Source organism: Oncorhynchus kisutch, linkage group LG4, assembly GCF_002021735.2.
Source record: "Oncorhynchus kisutch isolate 150728-3 linkage group LG4, Okis_V2, whole genome shotgun sequence".
Taxonomy (NCBI): domain Eukaryota; kingdom Metazoa; phylum Chordata; class Actinopteri; order Salmoniformes; family Salmonidae; genus Oncorhynchus; species Oncorhynchus kisutch.
Window position 1 is genome coordinate 82482561 of NC_034177.2, and position 16333 is coordinate 82498893.

Below are 16333 nucleotides of genomic sequence, written 5' to 3' on the forward strand. Positions count from 1 at the left end.
TTCACATCTCAATATAAAGCCTTTTTTTCTACAAATGTATGAACTCTTTATAGAGACTAACGATGTAAAGATAACTCATGATGACAGATATCTCCAGAGCCCTCTCACAGCTTGACATCAATAATCAGTCTTTGTGTGTGTGTGTGTGTGTTTGTGTGTGTGTGTGTGTGTGTGTGTGTGTGTGTGTGTGTGTAGAGAGAGACACTCAGTGAAAAAGATGACAGTTGATGCCATTGAACTTACATAGAGAGAGAGAGAGACAGTGTTTTTGTGTTTTTTGGTAACAGGAAAACTCATGGGAACAATTTTATGAATGTAAACTGTTCTTTCTCACACAATACAATCCCCAGCTGGAATATGCAAATCTACAACACCATTGACTAATAATTATTTCCCTTTATTAAATGGAACAGAGTAGGAACAAATGTGTGTGACTCTGGCCTCTACAGGACAACATAAAGAAGAGACAACACAACAGAGGAAGGATGAATGATCAATGGAAGTGATTGGAAGGATGAATGATCAATGGAAATGATTAAAAGGATGAATGATCAGTGGAAGTGATGGGAAGGATGAATGATCACTGGAAGTGATTGGAAGGATGAATGATCCGTGGAAGTGATGGGAAGGATGAATGATCCGTGGAAGTGATGGGAAGGATGAATGATCCGTGGAAGTGATGGGAAGGATGAATGATCAGTGGAAGTGATTGGAAGGATGAATGATCAGTGGAAGTGATTGGAATGCAGCAGAGAGAGAGAGAACGAGAAATAAAGAAGACATGTATTCTTCCATGAGAATATAATAATCACTTTAATCACTTTAAGGCCACATATGAACTGATTATAATTAAGAAATTATTAGTTAACCCTTCATTGAGTCAGGAGACAACATCGTTATCTTCACATTCTCCAATCAAGTTGGAAATTGTAGCATTATTTCCTCTTGATGAAATTGATCTCTTCAGTAAAGAAGAGGGTAGTGATCCTCTCTTCAGTAAAAAAAGAGGGTAGTGATCCTCTCTTCAGTAAAAAAGAGGGTAGTGATCCTCTCTTCAGTATAGAAGAGGGTAGTGATCCTCTGTTCAGTAAAAAAGAGGGTAGTGATCCTCTCTTCAGTATAGAAGAGGGTAGTGATCCTCTCTTCAGTATAGAAGAGGGTAGTGATCCTCTCTCCAGTATAGAAGAGGGTAGTGATCCTCTCTCCAGTATAGAAGAGGGTAGTGATCCTCTCTCCAGTATAGAAGAGGGTAGTGATCCTCTCTCCAGTAAAGAAGAGGGTAGTGATCCTCTCCAGTATAGAAGAGGGTAGTGATCCTCTCCAGTATAGAAGAGGGTAGTGATCCTCTCTCCAGTATAGAAGAGGGTAGTGATCCTCTCTCCAGTATAGAAGAGGGTAGTGATCCTCTCTCCAGTATAGAAGAGGGTAGTGATCCTCTCTCCAGTATAGAAGAGGGTAGTGATCCTCTCTCCAGTATAGAAGAGGGTAGTGATCCTCTCTCCAGTATAGAAGAGGGTAGTGATCCTCTCTCCAGTATAGAAGAGGGTAGTGATCCTCTGTTCAGTATAGAAGAGGGTAGTGATCCTCTCCAGTATAGAAGAGGGTAGTGATCCTCTCCAGTATAGAAGAGGGTAGTGATCCTCTCCAGTATAGAAGAGGGTAGTGATCCTCTCCAGTATAGAAGAGGGTAGTGATCCTCTCTTCAGTAAAGAAGAGGGTAGTGATCCTCTCCAGTATAGAAGAGGGTAGTGATCCTCTCTCCAGTATAGAAGAGGGTAGTGATCCTCTCTCCAGTATAGAAGAGGGTAGTGATCCTCTCTCCAGTATAGAAGAGGGTAGTGATCCTCTCTCCAGTATAGAAGAGGGTAGTGATCCTCTCTCCAGTATAGAAGAGGGTAGTGATCCTCTCTCCAGTATAGAAGAGGGTAGTGATCCTCTCTCCAGTATAGAAGAGGGTAGTGATCCTCTCTCCAGTATAGAAGAGGGTAGTGATCCTCTCTCCAGTATAGAAGAGGGTAGTGATCCTCTCTCCAGTATAGAAGAGGGTAGTGATCCTCTCTCCAGTATAGAAGAGGGTAGTGATCCTCTCTCCAGTATAGAAGAGGGTAGTGATCCTCTCTTCAGTATAGAAGAGGGTAGTAATCCCTGATCATTACCAATCTCATCACTGATCTAAATCTAAAGAGATGATATGGTGGCCCATGTTCCAATAATAACATTACAACATGAACCCTTTTCTTCCTCCCTTCCTCCAGGAGGCTGAAGAAATTCGGCTTGTCACCAAAAGCCCTCACAAACTTTTACTGATGCACAATCGAAAGCATCCTGTCGGACTGTAAGGCCGTAAGGCTCTCCAGAGGGTAATGAGGTCTGCACAACGCATCACCGGGGGCAAACTACCTGCCCTCCAGGACACCTACACCACCCGATGTCACAGGAATTCCATAAAGATCTTCAACATCTGCTAACCATGTGTATGTGACAAATAAAATGTGTTTTGATTTGAGGTAATCATTGACCTGCTGTGACTGTGATGGTGGGAAAGTATTTGTGGTCCCTTGATGTTAGTGGTCCCTTGATGTTATTTGAAGTTGTCCCAGTAATGTTAGATCTGGGGCCTATCCAGTAATGGTAGATCTGGGGCCTATCCAGTAATGTTAGATCTGGGGCCTATCCCGTAATGTTAGATCTGATGGCCTATCCAGTAATGTTAGATCTGGGGCCTATCCAGTAATGTTAGATCTGGGGCCTATCCAGTAATGTTAGATCTGGGGCCTATCCAGTAATGTTAGATCTGATGGCCTATCCAGTAATGGTAGATCTGATGGCCTATCCAGTAATGTAAGATCTGGGGCCTATCCAGTAATGGTAGATCTGGGGCCTATCCAGTAATGTTAGATCTGGGGCCTATCCAGTAATGGTAGATCTGGAGCCTATCCAGTAATGTTAGATCTGGGGCCTATCCAGTAATGGTAGATCTGGAGCCTATCCAGTAATGTTAGATCTGGAGCCTATCCAGTAATGGTAGATCTGGGGCCTATCCAGTAATGTTAGATCTGGGGCCTATCCCATAATGTTAGATCTGGGACCTATCCAGTAATGTTAGATCAGGGGCCTATCCAGTAATGTTAGATCTGGAGCCTATCCAGTAGTGTTAGATCAGGGGCCTATCCAGTAATGTTAGATCTGGGACCTATCCCATAATGTTAGATCTGAGGCCTATTCAGTAGTGTTAGATCAGGGGCCTATCCAGTAATGTTAGATCTGGGACCTATCCCATAATGTTAGATCTGAGGCCTATCCAGTAGTGTTAGATCAGGGGCCTAACAAGGCTAATCTGAAAACAAGACTCCCTAAATTGTATTCTGTATACTTCCGGCCCTTCTTTGGACACTGTGTTAACAACCCTCCAGGCAAGCTTCAATGCCATACAACTCTCCTTCCGTGGCCTCCAATTGCTCTTAAATACAAGTAAAACTAAATGCATGCTCTTCAACCGATCGCTACCTGCACCTACCCGCCTGTCCAACATCACTACTCTGGACGGCTCTGACTTAGAATACGTGGACAACTACAAATACTTAGGTGTCTGGTTAGACTGTAAACTCTCCTTCCAGACCCATATCAAACATCTCCAATCCAAAGTTAAATCTAGAATTGGCTTCCTATTTCGCAACAAAGCATCCTTCACTCATGCTGCCAAACATACCCTTGTAAAACTGACCATCCTACCAATCCTCGACTTTGGCGATGTCATTTACAAAATAGCCTCCAATACCCTACTCAACAAATTGGATGCAGTCTATCACAGTGCAATCCGTTTTATCACCAAAGCCCCATATACTACCCACCATTGCGACCTGTACGCTCTCGTTGGCTGGCCCTCGCTTCATACTCGTCGCCAAACCCACTGGCTCCATGTCATCTACAAGACCCTGCTAGGTAAAGTCCCCCCTTATCTCAGCTCGCTGGTCACCATAGCATCTCCCACCTGTAGCACACGCTCCAGCAGGTATATCTCTCTAGTCACCCCCAAAACCAATTCTTTCTTTGGCCGCCTCTCCTTCCAGTTCTCTGCTGCCAATGACTGGAACGAACTACAAAAATCTCTGAAACTGGAAACACTTATCTCCCTCACTAGCTTTAAGCACCAACTGTCAGAACAGCTCACAGATTACTGCACCTGTACATAGCCCACCTATAATTTAGCCCAAACAACTACCTCTTTCCCAACTGTATTTAATTTTAATTTATTTATTTATTTTGCTCCTTTGCACCCCATTATTTTTTATTTCTACTTTGCACATTCTTCCATTGCAAAACTACCATTCCAGTATTTTACTTGCTATATTGTATTTACTTTGCCATCATGGCCTTTTTTGCCTTTACCTCCCTTCTCACCTCATTTGCTCACATTGTATATAGACTTGTTTATACTGCATTATTGACTGTATGTTTGTTTTTACTCCATGTGTAACTCTGTGTCGTTTTATCTGTCGAACTGCTTTGCTTTATCTTGGCCAGGTCGCAATTGTAAATGAGAACTTGTTCTCAACTTGCCTACCTGGTTAAATAAAGGTGTTCTCAACTTGCCTACCTGGTTAAATAAAGGTTAAATAAATAAAATAAAATAAAAATCAGCATATCGATTGCGCAACCAGGGCTGGCAAAACCTTGGATCACTGCTATTCTAACTTCCGCGACGCATATAAGGCCCTGCCCCGCCCCCCTTTCGGAAAAGCTGACCACGACATTTTGTTGATCCCTGCCTACAGACAGAAACTAAAACAAGAAGCTCCCACGCTGAGGTCTGTTCAACGCTGGTCCGACCAATCTGATTCCACACTCCAAGACTGCTTCCATCACATGGACTGGGACATGTTTCGTATTGCGTCAGACAACAACATTGACGAATACGCTGATTCGGTGTGCGAGTTCATTAGAACGTGCGTTTGAGATGTCATTCCCATAGCAACGATTAAAACATTCCCAAACCAGAAACCGTGGATTGATGGCAGTATTTGCGTGAAACTGAAAGCGCGAACCACTGCTTTTAATCAGGGCAAGGTACCCGGAAACATGACCGAATACAAACAGTGCAGCTATTCCCTCCGCAAGGCAATCAAACAAGCTAAGCGTCAGTATAGAGACAAAGTAGAATCTCAATTCAACGGCTCAGACACAAGAGGTATGTGGCAGGGTCTACAGTCAATCACGGATTACAAAAACAAAACCAGCCCCGTCACGGACCAGGATGTCTTGCTCCCAGGTAGACTAAATAACTTTTTTGCCCGCTTTGAGGACAATACAGTGCCTCTGACACGGCCTGCAACCAAAACATGAGGCCTCTCCTTCACTGCAGCCGAGGTGAGTAAAACATTTAAACGTGTTAACCCTCGCAAGGCTGCAGGCCCAGATGGCATCCCCAGCCGCACCCTCAGAGCATGCGCAGACCAGCTGGCTGGTGTGTTTACGGACATATTCAATCAATCCCTATCCCAGTCTGCTGTTCCCACATGCTTCAAGAGGGCCACCATTGTTCCTGTTCCCAAGAAAGCTAAGGTAACTGAGCTAAACGACTACCGCCCCGTAGCACTCACTTCCGTCATCATGAAGTGCTTTGAGAGACTAGTCAAGGACCATATCACCTCCACCCTACCTGACATCCTAGACCCACTCCAATTTGCTTACCGCCCAAATAGGTCCACAGACGATGCAATCTCAACCACACTGCACACTGCCCTAACCCATCTGGACAAGAGGAATACCTATGTGAGAATGCTGTTCATCGACTACAGCCCGGCATTTAACACCATAGTACCCTCCAAGCTCGTCATCAAGCTCGAGACCCTGGGTCTCGACCCCGCCCTGTGCAACTGGGTACTGGACTTCCTGACGGGCCGCCCCCAGGTGGTGAGGGTAGGCAACAACATTTCCACCCCGCTGATCCTCAACACTGGGGCCCCACAAGGGTGCGTTCTGAGCCCTCTCCTGTACTCCCTGTTCACCCACGAATACGTGGCCACGCACGCCTCCAACAAAACTAAGGAGATGATTGTGGACTTCAGGAAACAGCAGAGGGAACACCCCCCTATCCACATCGATGGAACAGTAGTGGAGAGGGTAGCAAGTTTTAAGTTCCTCGGCATACACATCACAGACAAACTGAATTGGTACACCCACACAGACAGCATCGTGAAGAAGGCGCAGCAGCGCCTCTTCAACCTCAGGAGGCTGAAGAAATTCGGCTTGTCACCAAAAGCACTCACAAACTTCTACAGATGCACAATCGAGAGCATCCTGGCGGGCTGTATCACCGCCTGGTACGGCAACTGCGCCGCCCACAACCGTAAGGCTCTCCAGAGGGTAGTGAGGTCTGCACAACGCATCACCGGGGGCAAACTACCTGCCCTCCAGGACACCTACACCACCCGATGTTACAGGAAGGCCATAAAGATCTACAAGGATAACAACCACCCGAGCCACTGCCTGTTCACCCCGCTATCATCCAGAAGGCGAGGTCAGTACAGGTGCATCAAAGCTGGGACCGAGAGACTGAAAAACAGCTTCTATCTCAAGGCCATCAGACTGTTAAACAGCCATCACTAACATTGAGTGGCTGCTGCCAACACACTGACTCCAGCCACTTTAATAATGGGAATTGATGGGAAATGATGTAAAATATATCACTAGCCACTTTAAACAATGCTACCTAATATAATGTTTACATAACCTACATTATTAATCTCATATGTATACGTTTATACTGTACTCTATATCATCTACTGCATCTTTATATAATACATGTATCACTAGCCACTTTAACTATGCCACTTTGTTTACATACTCATCTCATATGTATATACTGTATTCGATACCATCTACTGTATCTTGCCTATGCTGCTCTGTACCATCACTCATTCATATATCTTTATGCACATATTCTTTATCCCCTTACACTTGTGTGTATAAGACAGTAGTTTTGGAATTGTTAGTTAGATTACTTGTTGTTTATTACTGCATTGTCGGAACTAGAAGCACAAGCACTTCGCCACACTCGCATTAACATCTGCTAACCATGTGTATGTGACAAATACAATTTGATTTGATTTGATTTATCCGGTAATGTTAGATGGCAATATGTGGCCCTATGTATCAAGCGTCTCAGAATAGCAGTGCTGATCTGTCCATTTAATCTGATTCAATGTGATCTAAATAGCCTAAATCAGATCTTAACCGATACGTACTTACCGCCCCCATGTGCTCTTATGTGATTGCCATGCTACCTGGTACCTATAATACAGCCAAACCCATTATGCTGGTGATGACTCACAAGCAGGGCCATAACCAGGGAGTTTCAGACAGGTCCTGAAAGGGGTGGGGGGATATTATTTTTTTTAAGCTCATTTACTGCTTTTCTATACAATTATACTTTAAGAGACACATCTTTTTTTGTTTAAGTAGGCAAGTCAGTTAAGAACAAATTCTTATTTTCAATGATGGTGGGTTAACTGCCTGTTCAGGGGCAGAATGGCAGATTTGTACCTTGTCAGCTCGGGGATTTGAACTTGCAACCTTCCAGTTACTAGTCCAACGCTCTAACCACTAGGCTACCCTGCTGCCCCAACATCAACATCAACTGTTCAGAAGAGACTGTATGAATCAGGCCTTCAAGGTGTTAATATTTAGAATTCAAGGCACACTTAACCATTATGGCTACCACAGCATTCTGCAGCGATATGCCATCCCATCTGGTTTGTGCTTAGTGGGATAATCATTTGTTTTTCAACAGGACAATGACCCAAAACACACCTCCAAGCTGTGTAAGGGCTATTTGACCAAGAAGGAGAGTGATGAAGTGCTGCATCAGATGTCTTGGTCTCCACAATCACCCAACCTCAACCCAATTGAGATGGTTTTGGATGAGTTGGACCGCAGAGTGACGGAAAAGCAGCCAACAAGTGCTCAGCATATGTGGGAACTCCTTCAAGACTGTTGGATAAACATTCCTCATGAAGCTGGTTGAGAGAATGCCAAGTGTGTGCAAAGCTCTCATAAAGTTAAAGGATAGCTACTTTGAAGAATCTAAAATCAAAAATATATTTAGATTGTATTAAGTTTGTTTGGTTTCATGATTCCATATGTGTTATTTCATAGTTTTGATTACTTCACTATTATTCTACAATGTAGAAAATAGTACAAATAAAGAAAAACCCTTGAATGAGTTGGTGTGTCCAAACTTTTGACTGGTACTGTAAGTATTTAGACCCTTTGCTATGAGACTCGAAATTGAGCTCAGGTGCATCCTGTTTCCATTGATCATCCTTGAGATGTTTCTACAACTGGATTGGAGTACACCTGTAGTAAATTCAATTGATTGGACATGATTTGGAAAGGCACACACTTGTCTATATAAGGACCCACAGTTGACAATGCATGTCAGAGCAGAAAGCCATGAGGTCAAAGGAATCGTCCGTAGAACTCCAAGACAGGATTGTGTCAAAGCACAGATCTGGGGAAAGGTTCCAAAACATATATGCAGCATTGAAGGTCCCCAACAACACAGTGGCCTCCATCATTCTTAAACTGAAGAAGTTTGGAAACTCCAAGACTCTTCCTAGAGCTGGCCGCCCGTCCAAACTGAGCAATCGGGGGAGGTGACCAAGATCCCGATGGTCACTCTGACAGAGCTCTAGAGTTCCAATGTGGAGATGTTTGTCCTTCTGGAAGGTTCTCTCGTCTTTGCAGCACTCCACCAATCAGGCATTTATGGTAGAGTGGTCAGACAGAAGTCACTGCTCAGTAAAAGGCATGACAACCCTCTTAGTTTTCCAAAAGGCACCGAGAGGACTCTCAGGCCATGAGAAACAAGAATCTCTTGTCTGATGAAACAAAGATTAAATTCTTTGGCCTGAATGCCAAGCGTCATGTCTGGAGGAAACTTGCACCATCCCTACGGTGAAGCATGGTGATGTCAACATAGTGCTGTGGGGATGATTTTCAGCGGCAAGGACTGAGAGACAATTCAGGATCGAGGGAAAGATGAACAGAGCAAAGTACAGAGAGATCCTTGACGTAAACCTGCTCCAGAATGCTCATGACCTCGGGCGATGGTTCATCTTCCAACAGGACAATGACCCTAAGCACACAGCCAAGACAACACAGGAGTGATTTCGGAACAGGACTCTGAATGTTCTTGAGTGGTCCAGCCAGAGCCCGGACCTGCTCAAACATCTCTGTAGAGACCTGAGAAATAGTTGTGCAGCGACGCTCCCCATCCAACCTGGCAGAGCTTGAGAGACTCTACAGAGAAGAAGGGGACAAACTCCCCAAATACAGGTGTAACAACCTTGTAGCATCATACCCACGAAGACTCAAGGCTGTGATCACTGCCAAAGATGCTTCAGCAAAGTACTGAGTAAAAGATCTGAATGTGAATGTGATATTTTCTTCCGTTTTATACATTTGCCAAAAATTCTAATCCTGATTTTTGATTTGTCATCATGGGGTATTTGTGTGTAGGGAAAAAAACGATTTAATCCATTTTAGAATAAGGCTGCAAAGTAACAAAATGTGGAGAAAGTCAAGGGGCCTAACAACTTTCCGTACTGGTACCCCATGTATATAGCCAAGCTATCATTGACTTGGTACTGGTACCCCATGTATATAGCCAAGCTATCATTGACTTGGTACTGGTACCCCATGTATATAGCCAAGCTATCATTGACTTGGTACTGGTACCCCATGTATATAGCCAAGCTATCATTGACTTGGTACTGGTACCCCATGTATATAGCCAAGCTATCATTGACTTGGTACTGGTACCCCATGTATATAGCCAAGCTATCATTGACTTGGTACTGGTACCCCATGTATATAGCCAAGCTATCATTGACTTGGTACTGGTACCCCATGTATATAGCCAAGCTATCATTGACTTGGTACTGGTACCCCATGTATATAGCCAAGCTATCATTGACTTGGTACTGGTACCCCATGTATATAGCCAAGCTATCATTGACTTGGTACTGGTACCCCATGTATATAGCCAAGCTATCATTGACTTGGTACTGGTACCCCATGTATATAGCCAAGCTATCATTGCTCATGGTGGATTTAGTCCTTGTGATTTCTATTATTGTTATTAGATTTGTTTCATTGTATTCTGCATTGCTGGGAAGAACCTGTATGGAAGCATTTCATTCTTAGTCTATACCTGTTTTATGAATGCTTGTGACAAATAAAATTCGATTTAGATGTGATTATATGAAATTGTATTTCTCACCTATCCAAATAGTATTTTGTGCCTATCCATGTGCAACATAATATTTAGTGAAAGAAGTCTAGACTAGATATTGGTGAATCTAGATGCTTGCGATGGTTAAACACTGACATGAACTATAGACTGAGAGGACCATGAGACCGATTTCCAGTTGAATAGTGTTTATCAGTCATACGTTGCATTACGTCAGTTGGCAGGGGTTACAAAAGGTACAGCAGTTGACAATTACCACAAAATACATAATGGAGAATAACAACATCATAGATATTAGACTCAGGGCAAACATAGGAGTTAGCAGTTGCAGTGTTATCATGCACTAACAAAGGGCTGGAATACGGTTTAGAATACGACCCTTGCATTTAAAAAGATAGTCGATAACTGTGCAGCAATCTAATAATAAAATACCCATTAAAAATACATATGTTTAAACTAGATCATTTTTTTTGCATAGGCTGCATCTCAATCCACCACTTCTGCATATGACGGCCTTCCACACCTGCATATGACGGCCTTCCACACCTGCATATGACGGCCTTCCGCACCTGCATATGACGGCCTTCCGCACCTGCATATGACGGCCTTCCACACCTGCATATGACGGCCTTCCACACCTGCATATGACGGCCTTCCGCACCTGCATATGACGGCCTTCCGCACCTGCATATGACGGCCTTCCGCACCTGCATATGACGGCCTTCCGCACCTGCATATGACGGCCTTCCACACCTGCATATGACGGCCTTCCACACCTGCATATGGCGGCCTTCCGCATCTGCATATGGCGGCCTTCCGCATCTGCATATGGCGGCCTTCCACACCTGCATATGACGGCCTTCCACACCTGCATATGACGGCCTTCCGCATCTGCATATGGCGGCCTTCCACACCTGCATATGACGGCCTTCCACACCTGCATATGGCGGCCTTCCACACCTGCATATGACGGCCTTCCACACCTGCATATGGCGGCCTTCCACACCTGCATATGACGGCCTTCCACACCTGCATATGACGGCCTTCCACACCTGCATATGACGGCCTTCCACACCTGCATATGACGGCCTTCCACACCTGCATATGACGGCCTTCCACACCTGCATATGACGGCCTTCCACACCTGCATATGACGGCCTTCCACACCTGCATATGACGGCCTTCCACACCTGCATATGACGGCCTTCCACACCTGCATATGACGGCCTTCCACACCTGCATATGACGGCCTTCCACACCTGCATATGACGGCCTTCCACACCTGCATATGACGGCCTTCCACACCTGCATATGACGGCCTTCCACACCTGCATATGGCGGCCTTCCACACCTGCATATGACGGCCTTCCACACCTGCATATGGCGGCCTTCCACACCTGCATATGGCGGCCTTCCACACCTGCATATGACGGCCTTCCACATCTGCATATGACGGCCTTCCACACCTGCATATGGCGGCCTTCCACACCTGCATATGACGGCCTTCCACACCTGCATATGACGGCCTTTCACACCTGCATATGACGGCCTTCCACACCTGCATATGACGGCCTTTCACACCTGCATATGGCGGCCTTCCACACCTGCATATGGCGGCCTTCCACACCTGCATATGACGGCCTTCCACACCTGCATATGACGGCCTTCCACACCTGCATATGACGGCCTTCCACACCTGCATATGACGGCCTTCCACACCTGCATATGACGGCTTCCGCACCTGCATATGACGGCCTTCCACACCTGCATATGGCGGCCTTCCGCACCTGCATATGACGGCCTTCCACACCTGCATATGACGGCCTTCCACACCTGCATATGACGGCCTTCCACACCTGCATATGACGGCCTTCCACACCTGCATATGACGGCCTTCCACACCTGCATATGACGGCCTTCCACACCTGCATATGACGGCCTTCCACACCTGCATATGACGGCCTTCCACACCTGCATATGACGGCCTTCCACACCTGCATATGACGGCCTTCCACACCTGCATATGGCGGCCTTCCACACCTGCATATGACGGCCTTCCACACCTGCATATGGCGGCCTTCCACACCTGCATATGGCGGCCTTCCACACCTGCATATGACGGCCTTCCACACCTGCATATGACGGCCTTCCACACCTGCATATGGCGGCCTTCCGCATCTGCATATGGCGGCCTTCCGCATCTGCATATGGCGGCCTTCCGCATCTGCATATGGCGGCCTTCCGCATCTGCATATGGCGGCCTTCCGCATCTGCATATGGCGGCCTTCCGCATCTGCATATGGCGGCCTTCCGCATCTGCATATGGCGGCCTTCCGCATCTGCATATGGCGGCCTTCCGCATCTGCATATGACGGCCTTCCGCATCTGCATATGACGGCCTTCCGGATCTGCATATGACGGCCTTCCACATCTGCATATGGCGGCCTTCCACATCTGCATATGACGGCCTTCCACATCTGCATATGGCGGCCTTCCACATCTGCGGTGATTGTCAGACCAGGAGACATTACGAAATTCGGTCTTCTCAAGAAAACGTCTGTAGAATCCAAACGATTTGGGCTACAAACTAGTATGACCCCCTCTATGGAAAGATGAGACTCCCACAAATGTGAGAGATATACTGTAGATCTATGATATAGAGAGGACCGACACTTCAAAACAAACTTTCTTTTGATGTATCTTATAGCAGCAAACTGTGAAAACTGTCAAGAGGTGTGTAGACTCTGTCACAAGTGACCACGACTCTTCGGGAATATTCATGAATAGCATAGCTTATGCCAAGTTAGGAAATAAACTATCAATGTGCCAAAACTTTAGATGTACATAATCACAAATATGCAAATTAGTTCTACAAGGTTCCCTAAATGTGAACATGTAGTAGTTGAATGTTTTCTGGCTTTTTTCATTCATGGAAGTTGACAACGGCCTTATGATGAGATCAATGGGTAAATTATATCAATAATCATTCTGAAAAGTGTTTGTGCAATTTTTTTTTTTTAAACCAGCAGTGTTGTCCTTGTCTCCTTCCTTATCTTGGCTGTACATTGCACTTACTGTATGTTCATCACTTTACATCCCAGGTGGAACTTTACTGACCCCTGCTGGATGAAGACAGTATTCTTCAGTATCCAGCGGACCAAACAGCCTGTTGGGACACTTATACAGGGCCTAGAGTTCACTACAGAATCAGAAACAGGTCCAGAGCTTAAAGGGTATGTATAGGAGTTCAATGGATGCCCTCTCTATAAAAGGCTAACTTTAAATTTGAATAATGGTCTTCTGTATAAAGCTTTAATGAAGATAGGCATAATCTGAATAAGATGGCAGTCAGAACACAATGAGTTTGCTGGCACCACAGAGATCCTATTAGCCTAAATAGTTCTATATGTAATACTATGGCTGATACTAAGAGAGAGATCAGAGTTGTGTGGCCTCATATAAACATTTACTTGTTATGAATTAAAACAACAAGACTCAAAATGATTTGTTCCACTGTTGTTTTAGCCTTCTGATCTGGGCGGGAAGAATTCAGAATTGGATTCTTCGTTAGCCAAAGCCTGAAGGCTGTGTGACGGGGTTAAGCAGGGCCTTATAGAGTAGGCTACCGAAGCACCTACACACACCAGAGTCATTTCAATCACATACCGTAAATCTCAGTGATATCATGCCGGGACACATCAGATTACATGTTTGTTATACTTAAATCAAATCAAATTGTATTAGTCACATGTGCCAAGTACAACAGGCGTGTAGACTTACAGTGAAATGCTTACTTACGAGCCCCTAACCAACAATGCAGTTAACAAAAAACAATATGGATAAGAATAAGAAATAAAAGTAACAAGTAATTAAAGAGCAGCAGTAAAATAACAATAGCGAGAATATAATAAGGGGGGTACCGGTACAGAGTCAATGTGCGGGGACACCAGTTAGTTGAGGTAATATGTACATGTAGGTAGAGTTATTAAAGTGACTGTGCATAGATGATAACAACAGAGAGTAGCAGTGGTGTAAAAGAGGGGAGGGGGGGGCTATGCAAATAGTCTGGGTAGCCATTTGATTAGGTGTTCAGAAGTCTTATGGCTTGGGGGTAGAAGCTGTTTAGAAGCCTCTTGGACCTAGACTTGGCGCTCCGGTACCACGTGCGGTAGCAGAGAGAACAGTCTATGACTAGGGTGGCTGGAGTCTTTGACACATTTTAGGGCCTTATTTCCTCTGACACCGCCTGGTATAAAGGTCCTGGATGGCAGGGGGCTTGGCCCCAGTGATGTACTGGGCTGTTCGCACTACCCTCTGTAGTGCCTTGCGGTCAGAGGCTAAGCAGTTGCCATACCAGGCAGTGATGCAACCAGTCAGGATGCTCTCAATGGTGCAGCTGTAGAACCTTTTGAGGATCTGAGGACCCATGCTAAATCTTTTCAGTCTCCTGAGGGGGAATAGGTTATGTTGTGCCCTCTTCACAACTGTCTTGGTGTGCTTGGACCATGTTAGTTTGTTGGTGATGTGGACACTAAGTAACTTGAATCTCTCAACCTGCTCCACTGCAGCCCCGGCGATGAGAATGTGGGCGTGCTCGGTCCTCTTTTTCCTGTAGTCCACAATCATCTCCTTTGTCTTGATCATGTTGAGGGAGAGGTTGTTTTCCTGGCACCACATGGCCAGGTCTCTGACCTCCTCCCCTATAGGCTGTCTCATCGTTGTCGGTGATCATGCCTACCACTGTTGTGTCATCTGCAAATGTAATGATGGTGTTGGAGTCGTGCCTGGCCATGCAGTCATGAGTGAACAGGGAGTACAAGAGGGGACTGAGCACGCACCCCTGAAGGACCCCTGTGTTGAGGATCAGCGTGGCGGATGTGTTGGTACCTACCCTTACCCCCTGGGGGCGGCTTGTCAGGAAGACAAGGATCCAGTTACAGAGGGAGGTGTTTAGTCCCAGGGTCCTTAGCTTATTGATGAGCTTTGAGGGAACTATGTTGTTGAATGCTGAGCTGTAGTCAATGAATTGCATTCTCGCGTAGGTGTTCCTCTTGTCCAGGTGGGAAAGGGCAGTGTGGTGTGCAAAAGAGATTGCATGATCTGTGGATCTGTTGGGGCGGTATGCAAATTGGAGTGGGTCTAAGGTTTCTGGGATAATGGTTTTGATGTGAGCTATGACCAGTCTTTCAAAGCAATTCATGGCTACAGATGTGAGTGCTATGGGTCTTTAGTTATTTAGGCAGGTTACCTTAGTGTTCATGGGCACAGACACTATGGTGGTCTGCCTAAAACATGTTGATATTACAGACTCAGACAGGGAGAGGTTGAAAATGTCAGTGAAGACACTTGCCAGTTGGTCAGCGCGTGCTCGCAGTACACATCATCCGCCTGGCACTGCGGCCTTGTGAACGTTGACCTGTTTAAAGGTCTTACTCACATCGGCTGCGTGATCACACAGTCTTCCAGAACAGCTGGTGCTCTCATGCATGTTTCAGTGCCATTTAACTCGAAGAAAGCATAGAAGTAGTTTAGCTCACCTGGTAGGCTCATGTCACTGGGCAGCTTTCGGCTGTGCTTCCCTTTGTAGTCTGTAATGGTTTGCAAGCCCTGCCACATCTGACGAGCGTCAGAGCCGGTGTAGTACGATTAGATCTTAGTCCTGTATTGATGCTTTGCCTGCTTTATGGTTCGTCGGAGGGCATAGCGGGATTTCGTATAAGCTTCAGGGTTAGAGTCCCGCTCCTTGAAAGCGGCAGCTCTAGCCTTTAGCTCAGTGAGGCTGTTGCCTGTAATCCATGGCTTCTGGTTGGGGTATGTACGTACGGTCACTGTGGGGACAACGTCATCGATGCACTTATTGATGAAGCCGATGACTGATGTGGTGTACTCCTCAATGCCATCGGAGGAAACCCAGAACATATTCCAGTCTGTGCTAGCAAAACAGTCCTGTAGCATCTGCTTCATCTGACCCCTTTTTATTGATCTAGTCACTGGTGCTTCCTGCTTAAATATTTGCTTGTAAGCAGAAATCAGGAAGATATAATTATAGTCAGATTTTCCAAATGGAGGGTGAGGGAG